At 47.5% G+C, this 13233-nt stretch overlaps 1 protein-coding gene across 1 annotated transcript in view; it reads right to left on the bottom strand.

The window, feature by feature from the left end:
* Positions 1 to 905, bottom strand: part of sptbn1 (spectrin, beta, non-erythrocytic 1) — a 59373-nt gene extending 58468 nt beyond the window's left edge. The window contains exon 1 of the mRNA XM_080549131.1: positions 867 to 905. The gene's annotated coding sequence lies outside the window, so the exon portion shown is untranslated. The remainder of the gene's footprint in view (positions 1 to 866) is intronic.
* Between the last annotated feature and the right edge of the window lie 12328 nt (positions 906 to 13233).

Below are 13233 nucleotides of genomic sequence, written 5' to 3'. Positions count from 1 at the left end.
CTACCTACCTATCTATCTATTTATCCATCTATCTACATATCGACCTACCTATCTATCTATGTCTCTATTTTAAGTGTGTACATTGGAACAACAACCACACTGACTTCCTCCCAGAGCTCAGTGCGTGGGCTCCCCTCTCCACAATGCCACTGCTTACAAAGCAGGATAAGAAAATCCCCCCAACCCCAACCAGCACCGCCCCACTCCCCCCCTGCCATTGTTGTTTCCGGGCAGCCAATCGAGTGTAGCCGTGGTGTTTGAGGCTTCGGGGAGCAGGATTAGTGTTGGGGAGGGGATGGTCTGGTCTAAAAGACGTGTTTTAATGCCTCCCCCCCCCTTTCGTCTCCCTAAAAGGTGTCTCTTTACGCTGTCACCCAGTCCCCCTCTCTCTCTCTCTCCCCCTCGCTCTCTCCTCCTCCTCTTCTGCATTTCATCAATATTTCAGAAGCCACTGGAACCCCCGTCTCTCATTGCCTCTCTCTCCCTCTCCTTCTGTTTCTCTCCCTCTCTCCGATCAGTTGAATGAGAGGATGCTGCTGAGCGGGACCACCCTCCTATCACAATGCAACACAAAGAGAGGAAAACCCCTCTCTCCCGAGGCATCCTCAGATTTACAGCTCCTAGCTTCCCCTCCACCCCCCCCCCCCCTAAACCCCACCCCTTCCGCACAAACACGCACACACCATCGGATGTCTTTGTAAGCATGGAGACCCACTCCTAATGCTATCAACCCTTCTATCTCTCTCGCCCTGCTAGCGTTAGCGTGCATAGCAACGCTAGTAAACAAAGCCCTCGTCCACTGCTGCCTGCCTGCCTGCCTGCCTGCCTGCCTGCCTGCCTGGGCTGCCTTGCCTGGTTCTCCTTACCTTGCAGCTGTTTAAAGCGGCCCTCCAGCTGGTTGTAGTTGAAGAGAGCCTGAGAGATGCCGGGGCCAGGACTGGGGCCAGGACTGGGGCCGGGGCTCTGGGACATGGAGAGCTCGGGGCCCGAGGACGGGGACGGGGGTCCCGGAGAGAGAGGGCCGGGGGAGAGGGCTAGGGGACCAGGCATGCTGGTAGCCCTCTGTAGCTCCATCAGTGCAATCGAAAAGAAAGGGTGGGCAAAGGGGGCAGGAAAGGGTTAGGAGGGGGTGAAGATGTTCCCCTCCTCTCCTGAAGCAACGTCCGTTTGTCCCCCCTGAGAGGTGAGCGGGGTAGGTAGGTCCGTCCACTCCTTAAGATCGTGTTCCTCCCTGGAAGTTAATAGTCAACCTGAGGGAAAGCTTAGCTCAGCGCCCAACCATGCTCCTCCTCAGCCGTCTGGTAGTCTGTCTATTCTCCTCTCCTCTTCCTCCTCCTCTATCCCCCCATCCTCACACACGTGCTGCTGACTGGCCCTCCAGTCCAACAATGAAGAAAGAGAAAGTGATCCGTTTGTCAATGTCGATGTGGGGGGAAAACCACGATGGGAGAGAGAGAGAGAGAGAGCGAGAGAGAGAGAGAGCAAGGAGGGAGTGACTGAAAGAGGGAGGGAGGGAGTGAGAGAATGAGAGAGAGAGAGAGAGAGAGAGAAAGCACGCTGGACTCTGTCCTCCTGCACTGAAGCAGCTCTCAGCTCAAACACTGCACACCTTTCACAACCTCCAGGGGGGAGGGGCCTAGCTGCCTGGAATTTCACTCGGCCCAGCCATTCACAGAGCTGGAGTTCCACTGTGATGTCACGGGCATCATTACCAAATGGGGAGGTGGGCGGGACCGAGGAGGGGAGGGGAGGGGAGGGAGGGTTGGATGGGTGGGCTGTACCAAATCAAAAGAGGGAGCGGGGTAAGACTTGGCCATGACCTTTTCTCATTTCCAAACACATTTGTCATATCGCAAAAGACAAAAACATCCCCCTTGATTTTTCACTGAGGCGTAGATAGAGTCATGTACTGGAAACCAACTTCCTGTGTGTGTCCTGCCAGCACGTCCTGTTTGAGTTCTCCCCTCCGCCCCCCTTCCCCTGCTCTGTCCGCTTCCCCTGCTCACCGAATGTGTGGGCCTCTGAAAAAAATGCACTGGCTTTTGAACAGGGAGCAGACAAAGCCGGAAGACTTAGGATCACTCAGAGAGAGAGAGACAGAGAGAGAGAGAGAGAGAGAGCTCTGTAATCAAACCCTAGACAGTGAACCCAGACGACTACACAGGCTTTTCTCCTCCTCTCTTCTCTTCTTCCTCTCCTCTTCATTGTTCAGCCACTAGGAAACGACCAAACACTTGACGTGACGACAGAGCAATATAAACGTCTCACTCCCGGAAAAAACAATACTATAATAAGATATTAGCATGTGCCTTTTCTCTGCTTGTCCTCTGATAGAATCCTACTCTTGCATCTGTATCCCTGTGAATGAGAGTAGAGTACATTTGGCTACAGACTGGGCAACAGCACAACACCCCAAACCCATCTGAAGCCCCTTTAGGAAGCCCCCCGCTTCTAACAATATTTCATAGCTGGGTTCTCTCAGATTCCATACATTTCATGGTGTGGGATTTCTGCCCTAGCGTTTAGATGGAAGGCATGGCTTTGGGAGGATAAAAGGTTTGTGCTCTCCAGTACTATGAGGGTGAATTCCCCCTGGCCAGACCATTACTCCTGGCTATGTATTTATACTGTAATGTATCTAAATATGCTATGTGTTTTCACTGGGCCAGCCAGTCCAAAGCAATCACACACACACACACACACACACACACACACACAAAAGAGTTCCAGGTTTAGGCAGGCTAGTGCAAGGGAGGCACACACACACACACACTTTTCCAACATTCCCACATGTTTGTGTTTGTGTGTGTGTGTGTGTGTGTGTTGTGCTGACCGTTTAAGCATGTGTGAAACAGAGACTTGACACATCAGGGGTACAGATCCAAAGGTCAGGTCAGATCTAGGATCCACACGCGACGGGTCAATCTTAAAATGTCACAGAGGATAAAAAACGCTTAAAGGGCTGAGGTATCTCGCACCTCAGTCTGAATGAGCCATCCCCGGAGTTCATCCAGTCCACCCTGTACGACACAGGGCCTGCTCACTTCCACAAGATGAATATGAGAATATGAGAGGCTAGAACAGCTACAGGCTCTCTCACTGTTGGCTCTTCCTTGGAGGTAGAAATCCCACTCTATACTGGTGGAGGTAGAAATGGGACGGTATCAAAGATGTTTCCTCCACCAGCCTCCCCTGCTCTCAATCAATATCCCCATGACAACGCTAGCACTAACACAGGACTATAGTAACACAGTATAATAGACCAAATGAAACACTACGGGCAGCACACATTTTTTGCGTGGTTGAAGCAATAATCACATGGCCATCTCGTGGATCCCCCCCTCACCACCCCCCTCCACCCCCCAAGGGCCACTCTGTTCCTCCTCAAACACACCATTCATCCAGTACAACAACAGCAGCCCTCCCCCCTCCCCTCTCCCCTCCCCTCCCCTCCCCTCTCCTCTCCTCTCCCCTCCCCTCCCCTCCCCTCCCCTCCCCTCTCCTCTCCTCTCCTCTCCTCTCCTCTCCTCTCCAGTCCTCTCCTCTCCTCTCCTCTCCTCTCCAGTCCTCTCCTCTCCTCTCCTCTCCAGACCTTCCCTCATTGAGACACTCCAGGCCTAGGGTGGTTTCCCACACTCAGATCAAGCTAACTACTGCATGTGGCCCTGTGCCTCCAGTGTGTAATGACATGGTGGTTGGTGTAACTGGGCTAAGGACCGTGTTCAATAGAAGATCAATTGAAAGATCTATTGATAATTGTGTTGTCAGTCCCAGGGTTATGGTCTAATCTGCAATAGGTCAAGGGTACTCTATTCTAGCAAGACTAGGTCAAGGGTACTCTATTCTAGCAGACTAGGTCAAGGGTAGTCTATTCACTACCTGCAACACACAGCACACCATCTGAATGTATGTTAGAAACAGACTAGAAGTAAGCCTAGCGTGGGTCTAAAACATATTAGAATCGAACACCAAATTGTATACTCCCAACATTTCCCCCCAAAGATATTATGTATGTATGCTTTCAACAAAGAATGCTCTTCTTTCCTTTTTTGGGGGAGGCGAGAAGGGGGGGGGTAGATCAGAATGCTGTTTTTTCTTCCCCGCTGTTTTCTCTGGGGTAAGGATGGGGGAGGGAGGGAGGGAGTCCATATGGTCATGAGCCTGCAGGAGAGGGATCCAGGGAAATATCACTTCACAGTCCCTCTCTATCTCTCTCTCCCTCCCTCTCTCTCTCTCCCTTTCTGGCGTGAGCTACACCCAGTAGAGCTGTGGCGCAGTAACACACTCGGTCAACAAACACTGTACAATAGGCTGCCGTTAACTTTAGCTATGCGTCATTCAAAACTGCTTCAGTTTATCATCGATAAAAGTCACTAACTAAAACTAAATCAAACACATGTATTACTTAAAATAAGAGTCATGATGAAGCCAAAGGGTTTGGCTGCGGCCTTGTGCCTTAACCACAGCACGCCTGGGGTAACAGGAGGGTTTCATTAGCACACCTGGCCAGGGGGGGAGAGAGCTTGGGGGGGGGGAGTGATGCGTTCAGGACACAAACTTGTAAAGCCACCATGGGACATTTCACATCTGCCCTCCACCTCGTCCAGTCAAATGACAATGACATTCTGTTGAGTTCAGCTCCTGTCACAGTGACTCATCTTAGAGAGAGAGAGAGGCAGAGAGAGAGAGAGAGAGAGAGAGAGGCAGAGAGAGAGAGAGAGGCAGAGAGAGAGAGAGGGGCAGAAAGAGAGAGAGAGAGGCAGAAAGAGAGAGAGAGAGAGAGAGAGGCAGAGAGAGAGAGGCAGAGAGAGAGAGAGAGGCAGTGAGAGAGAGAGAGGCAGAGAGAGAGAGGCAGAGAGAGGCAGAGAGAGAGAGAGAGAGAGAGGCAGAGAGAGAGAGAGGCAGAGAGAGAGAGAGAGAGGCAGAGAGAGAGAGAGTCGCAGAGAGTCCCCACTTTCTCTTTCTCCCATATTCTAAACTGCTCCCCCCTCAGACCTGGGGGGTCGGCCTGTCTGTCTGTGGCTTCCTGTCTTGAAGTGAAGATGGAGGAATTCCAGGAATGTTGGGGGGGGGGGGGGGGGGGTCGGGAGGGGGGGGTCGATGTGCCGCAGCAGCAGCATAAAGATCCTTTCAGACGCAAGGCTGCTTTTAATTATTCACACTTTTGTCCAGGCTGGGCCTAACTGACTGACTGCCTGCCTGCCTGCCTGCAGACTGGCCTTGCTGAGTGAATGTGTGTGCGTGCGTGTGTGTGTGTGTGAGAGAGAGAGAGAGAGAGAGAGAGAGTGAGAGCGCTCCGCCAGGCCATGTCAGTGACCTCACCGTTGGTTATTCCGGGCTCTTCCAGGGTCGGATTGAGAGGCTTTACCAGAAACACAGCAGGGACACTGCCATGGGTCACATGGGTCAATATACACACACAATGAGTGTTAAAACGCGCACGCACGCACACGCACACACACACACACACAAAGTGCACTCATGCACTTTCAGCCACTGCAGTCGGTGGTATGTACCAAGATCGTTCATGCCAACATTTACACCTACAGACATACAGCACGCACGCACGGTCTACAAACTAATTTCGACTTGAGATCCATGTGCAAAAAAACCTCTGATATTCACTAATCTTATATTCTAGAACAATGGGACATTCTTTAGCATATTCTACTCAACTGAATTACGGACAGAGTCTCTCTCTCCCTCCCCTCCTTCAGTTCAGTGTAAGAAGATATAGATCTGTTACCAAGGGGACCAGTGCAGTTTGAGCAGAGAGTGGTTTTAGATTTCCCTACCTATCATATGCTCTCCATGGAGGTGAAACACACCTGGCCTAACACACACTCTCTAGGATCACACCAGCCTCTGCCTCAGGAAGGGGCATCGGCTTTCACACGCACGCATGCGCGCACACACACACACACACACAGACACAGACACAGACAGAGACAGAGACAGAGACAGAGAGACACAGACACACACAGAGACACAGACAGACAGACAGACAGACAGACACACACACACACACACACACACACACACTCACACTCACACACAACTCTATCATCCCCTCCTGTATGGTTTTGGTTTGCTGTCTGTTGCTTCCCGTAACCTTGATTAGGCTGGACTAATTGAGGACACGGGGCACGCATTTGGACAGAAGAAAAAACAACAATGCCCTTTAAGAGAGCTTAGGAAAGACCTTCCACTACCACCATAGAGGGTAGGCCTACTCTCGAACCACTGCAAGGGAAGCACTGTGGACATGGAACAAGCACTACTGGAACTATTGAGCTACAGAGCCTCTCTGTTCTTCATTGTCCTCTCTACAACTTAAGTCAGAAAGGAATATATCTATTTTTATATTTATATACTGTATATATACAGTAAATATTGGACACTATCATCAAATCTTGTTATCAGTTGGCCTTGTTTTTTTCAACTGTGTTTTCTATACTGCGTGACGTTAGAATTATAAGGTTCTATCTCCATTTTGGAGTTTTTTTACATAATCTGATCCATTAGGTGTTTATTAATGCCTGTGTGGGGTGATTTTTAAAATGTTGACATTCTTGAGTTAGTAATTAATAAAATACAAAGGTTCCATCTCACAAAACATAATGGAATGTAAAAACTTTGACGCTCAATATCTCTGAACTGCCCTAAACGGAGATAGAACCTTATAATTCTAAGATCACGACTGGTCTGTGCTGGGCTGACCTGGGCACTGCTGCCCTGGTCCCTGACTGTATCTGACTGATGGTGATGTAAGCCTCTGGAGAAACAGCCACGTGTGAGTGATGTCACCATCATCCACTGATGCCACAGGAGCAAAACGCCATCACCACCGCAACGCAAAACTCACATCTAAATGCTAGGAGGGAGGGGGGGAGAGAGAGAAAATAGAGGGGGGTAGCCTACAACATAGTTAGGTGGACAGAGAGATGGGTTGCCAACCCCATCAAGCCAACCTTTGATATAGATTAATGAATTATATAAATAGTTCATGTAGTAATGATACCAGGGCAGCATGACCAAGAACAGTGGAAAATAACACTATAACCTTAGTCTGTCTTGCCAGATCTATGCAAAGAGACAACACAGACCTTCCCTGCTCACCGTTTTTACAGAAATAACAGTAAAACAGCATTAGGGCTGCACAATATGAAATATCTGGTGCAGTATTTTGAATGCAGCATTGTTTTTCTGCGATATATATTGCGATATGAAAAAATACAGGGATTTTTTACCAGATAGTAGTAGAGCATAGCTCTATTTGGAAAGAATTCATCATTCTAGAATGATTACGGTGATTTTGTAGGGGAGTGCATCTGCATAGAGAGATAAAAAAAGAAGGGTGAAAAAGACTTTTTACTCTGAAGACTTTGTTTAGTGAAAAACCATCCTTTCTTGAACTTTAATGCGATACTTACTGGTTTCAACGCACCAAACACAAAAAAAGGTGAACGTGTCACTGTGACTACTCTTCTGAAGTGATTTTGGAAGGGGAAATTAGGCAGTTTAATACACTGGTTGACTCACCATTACACCATTGTGTTCATATAATACTCTTCTATCAATCCAGGCTACAGTCAATGATCTATGATGTCATGATATTAATAATGCATGTTGCTTACCCTAAACTCAGGGGGCTCATATGTGAATGAAAGAGAAGGGTGTGTCTAGAAGGGATCCAGGAGATTACAGGAGGCTATATATATATATATATATATATCTCTGTACTCCAGGTTAAAACAGAACATTATGGAAGCTTCATCATCACATTAGGGCATTAACATGAGTGACAAAATAGGTCATTTAACATTTTATTCCACAATTAAAACCTCTTTTTTTGTAAATAGCAAAGTAGTAAAAATGCTACAAATAAAAATGATACAAATCAAACTAAAAGAGCAGCTACACACCAGCCCCCCCGAGTGTTTTACAAGCTGGGACTATGACTAGCCGGGGCGGGGCCTGCTCTGCTGTGGTTGTTAAATAAACTGATCAAGATGATGATTGATTGTTGGTTCGCTGTGCAGAGACTGCATGTTAATCACTGGCAACAAATGCCATTGTATCCAAGAACCCTTCAATCTGAATAAATGATGTTATCAGACAGACCTCTCTTGTCGCTTAGTCATGGGACTATGAGAGTTTTCCTTTCGTATCAAGCAGCAATAAAGTTGTAGCTTGACGCGTCTAGTGTGTTTACGAGTTAGCGTAACTTGCCTTGACATCGCAAATCCTGCGATATGATTATATATGATTATGTGATGACGATGCTGAAACAATATATCGTGCAGCACAGCATATCTGACAAGTGGCTTAAAACAAATTCTATAATAGTATGTCCTGAACACCTTCCCAGACAGTGACTAGTCACCAGGGCCATAAGTGCACTAAACTCGGCTAAGATATAGAAAAACAACAAGAATCCCCACTACTGTGCAATAACCATGGGAATAGTGCAATGTTCTATAACCGTGCAATATGTTTACATTCTTGTTATAGGGGTCATATACTGTATATAAGTCTACTAGTCCATGGGCCGGTTTCAGAGACAAGGCTTAAGCCTAGTCCTGGACTAAATCACACTTTCAATGTAAAATCTCCATTGAAGATGTTTTTTAGTCTAGGATTAGGCTTAAGCCTTGTCTGTGAAACCGGCCCCATATGTTTACACACATTAAGTACATAGTTACATGCTAACTCCCCCCTGTCTATATACCCCCCTGTGAATAGGCCATATAGTGTATAGAAGTACACATAATAGATACATTCTCAGATGTCTACCGATCACTTATCCCCCTATTATTATTTATATCCCCCCCTATTTATGTCTATTTATGTCTCATTCTTGTTTTTTTTATTATCTTAGGACTGTGTCTGTTTGTTAGCACCTAGGGATTGCATTTAAATGTCATTGTACCTGTTACAATGACAATAAAGATCATTCATTCATTCAACTCTTTGAGAGAGAGAACAGGGGGCTTTACAGTACAATAACAAGGTAACACTCGTTAGCATGAATGAGAGACGTGAATGAGAGATGCTAACAGCTGAGCTGCCCAGAGTAGCCACGTTGGGATGGCGTAGTGCTGGCTGTAAGCGGGTCCTCATCCATCCACCCCCTGCATATTTAACATGGAGGTGAATTATTTAGCTAAGTGGAACAGAAGCATATTAACCAAGCGATGGAGCCCAGGAACCAGGCAGCGGCAGCAGGTCGGCTACGGTTACAGTAGGTTCACAGGGGCAATTGTTACGGGGGGAGGGGGTCATAGGCTAGAATACAGTAGTTCCGTTACACTCCTGTTCATCACATCACAGATTGGGGGGACTCTGCCTCTAAAGATTGAAGTAACAAGGTCTCCATAGAAAACATTGGCTCCAACTAAAACATTGGCCTTTCCTGTTAAACGGATCTTTTTCACGGCATCACAGATTACCTGCTTCATACCTACATTACAGTAAATCCTCATTATCCTCATTATCCTCAATTAATTCTTCTTCATTCGGTGGCTATTCTATGATCCCCCCCCCCCCCCCAATCCCCGTTAATCCTCAGAGAAGCACCATAGGTGGGCCTGTTGTAGTGGAAATACTATTAAACCCTAATGATCCCAATTAGCTAGAGGGAATACTGCATAATCCTGTGGAGCAGTTTCTTAATCTGTGGCGGAGAGGGCCACGGCATCAAATCAATCCCAATCCAACCCAATCTGGTGCATCATGTGACACTTAAAGGCAATCTTGCTTCCTGGAGATCTAGGCCGGGCAGGCTTTTGTTCCAGCCCGGTACTTGCACCACACCGGATTAATCTAATCAAGGTCCTGATGAGCATCTCCTTGTATTAGTAGAGCCGGGTGTGTGTGTTTGATTTGGGCTGGACCAAAGGCCTGCACACGCCAATAGCTCTCCGAGAGCAAGGCTGACCACTCCTGCTTTAGCTGCCCTGAGTTCTAATATACCACTGGTGCTTTAACCCATTCACACGATAGAGAGCTCTGGATGATGTGTCAGTTTTGAGTCAATGCTGTCCCGTAGTGTTTAGTATTTCAGTGAGTTGTCAGTAAGGTATGGGGGCAGGCCAGGGTCTAGACAGGTCTGCGTCCCCACAGGTTTCTAAGGTTTTCACCTGAGGTTCTATGGCTCTGATGTTTTAAGGTTCTAAAGTTCGAAGGATCTAAGATTGAAGATTCAGAGGATCTAAGTTTCTGAGTATCTAAGATTCCGAGTATCCAAGATTCAGAATATCTAAGATTCAGAATATCGAAGATTCCGAGTATCTAAGATTCCGAGTATCTAAGATTCCGAGTATCCATGATTCTGAATATCTAAGATCCTGAGTATCTAAGATTCAGAGGGTTCTACAGTTCTATGGTTCTGAGGCTCTAAGGTGCTTATGGTTCAGATGGTTCCTGGCCTGTGAGTCTGGGGATATATGGTTCTAATGTTCTGACCATGTTCCATGGTGCCTACCTGCGAGGGCTTTGATGCGGGAGCGTTCGAACAGCCGGGCGGAGCTGTTCTCGTTGTCCCACTCGTTGTCGGCATCCCAGCGGTTGTTGACGTCGCTGCTGCTGTACTGCTGTTGCTGCTGCTGCTGCTGCTGCTGGATCTCCATGTGGTCGTAATCGGCGGCTACTGACGTCATCCTGACCCGGGCACTGGCACACTGCCAACACGCATCCACCACTGCTCAACAACACCCTGGAGAGGGACAGAGGAGGAGGAGGAGGAGGATGAGACACACTTCTTTTTTTTGCAATCAATTATTTATTGCAAAACAGTACACATGAAAACCTCACATTCTTACACCAAACAAAATACGTTTTTTCCCCCCTTATCTTACCCCCCCATGGCGATAACATCCCTTCCACCCCCCCCACCCCATAGTTCTTCATTACACTACATTTGGTACATCATAAAATCATAATAATACAACAATTACAGGTTACATTCACATACAACACAGCCTACAAACACAGTCACTCCATCAACTCTTTTATCCTATGTATTGCAGAGGTCCATGTTTGAATTGTCCTTTCTTTAGCTCCATGTATTCTGGCTATAGATTGTTCATGAGACACACTTCTTAAGTAATTTTTTCTGAGTGGGGGCAGTCCCACTCATATTTTTCTTTTCATTGAGAGAGACAGTCGAGATTTTGACAGGAAGGACGGGCGAGAGAAGGGATGACATTTTAGGATATGTCCGCGGCCGCGGAATCGAACCGGGAACCCTGCGGTTACACGGTCGACGCTTAACCCGCTACGTCACCTAAGCACCCCGATGAGACACACTTAATCCACGTATTCGTTCGTTGGTGTATTTATTCGAACCTTCTTCGATTAGGTTAAGTTGAGTTGAGTGAAAACGGATTGTAATTTAGAGCGATAACCAAGGGGAAGGGTGGCAGCATGGAAGCCTCTCCAACACCTTAAGTTCATGTGTAGTCCCCATGTACATTCTATATGTACCAGCAATCTAGAGTCCTAATAATGTAGACACACGAGTTTAGTACCATTTCTTTATTCTATTCCCCCAGTATTACAATGAGCCTGTCCTCCGATTTCTACCTCCACTAGCCTCCCCTGGTACTGCAAATATTGACTAAAAACACCGATATCTCAAAGTCAGTCGTTTCCTTCTAATGTTTCCAGACTCGACCCAACCCTGTTTATTTAGAAAGCTTGTTCGCAGCACCGCCTGCTGGTCAGAAAATTTAACTACACCCACACATACTACAAAGGGCTGCAGTCTAGCTACATCTGATGGCAACAGAGGAAACTGAGAGGCCACGTTCAGCTCATTAAACCCCCTGAATGCAGAGCTGGCTTAAAACAAACCTATAAAACAGTAACAACATAAAAGTCTTACACAATATGACCGGCGGTATTTATTGAAGTCGGACCACCCATGACGACCCACACGCAACCTTGTGTAAACTACACAGGCAGATTGGGTGTGTAGTGTGTACTGTAGCTTTTATTAGAGAGCAATGGGTATGACTGTGATAAATCTTCTTGTTTGCAGTGTCATGAACAATGAATCAATGCACCCAAATGTACCATATCATTGAATTCATATGCAGCCTCCCCCCCACCCCCCAGGCTCACCAAAAACAAACCCACATACCCCAGGAAGAGTAGTGTGGACCCCAGGAAGAGTATCTGATACTTTGCATCAGCTAATGGGGATCCTATTAAATCAAATCACACAGACAAATCACACAGACACACACACACACACACACACACACACACACACACACACAGACACACAGACACAGACACAGAAGCCCTCAGGAAGCCCATCAACATGATATACTCATGTCACGATTCTGTAATCTAGAGCAAAGAAAGTGCTCTTCTAGCATTGGGACCACCAACGGCCCCTCGTCATAGCGTCGAATGTTTTCTCATGACGACTGACGTATAGATGATTCACTTACTAGTACATAGACAAGTACATAGACAAAAAACTTGTCTGCTAAATGTCAACAAGGTCAATGCAAATTGGTAGAATGTGTACCGGTTATACAAAGCATTACCCTATGTGTATTTCTGCTCAGATAAGATCAGTGTGTTTGGCTGGTCCAGGCCAGGGGGGGGGGGGGGGGGGGGGGGGGGAGTCTGATGAGCTCAGCAAACAGCAAATCCCTCCAGAGGACGACTCTGAAACAGCAGCAGTCAGCAGTCAGGCACTGCTGGACAGACACAATGCTAGGCTCAATGCTAGGCTACACTGACGCCTCGGGCAGGGTGCCCTCGCTAAGGGCCAACTGAGACACAGGCAGAGAAAAACACACACATTCATACAGACACGCATGTAAGCAAGCATGAGCCACACATGCGCACACACACACACACACACGCACACACGCACACACAGGTTTAAATTATGGATGTTTTTGCCCTTTTTACTGTCCATGTTAAATATGTTACGGACCCCGGTAGGTAGATATGTAGCCACCCCATGTCCACACGTCACCTTTTCCTGTTACGGGGCTTAAGATGTATGACAGAGAGGTGCAGGTTAACCCGCGGCCGTGGTGTGAAGCAGGGACGAGATGGAGAGAGAGAGAAGCGCAGTGTGCTACCGCCACCCACCACCTCCGCACTCGACAACCAGTAGAACTGGAGCTTGTGTTGCTAGGGCTAAAAATATGCTGCCGCCTCCGGGTCCGTGTGCACGGGCTGGAGCGGGCGAACAGAGTGTGCACC

Source organism: Nansenia antarctica, assembly GCF_963989245.1.
Source record: "Nansenia antarctica genome assembly, chromosome: 19".
In the NCBI taxonomy this organism is placed as follows: Eukaryota; Metazoa; Chordata; class Actinopteri; order Argentiniformes; family Microstomatidae; genus Nansenia; species Nansenia antarctica.
This window is presented reverse-complemented; position numbering and strand designations above follow the sequence as displayed.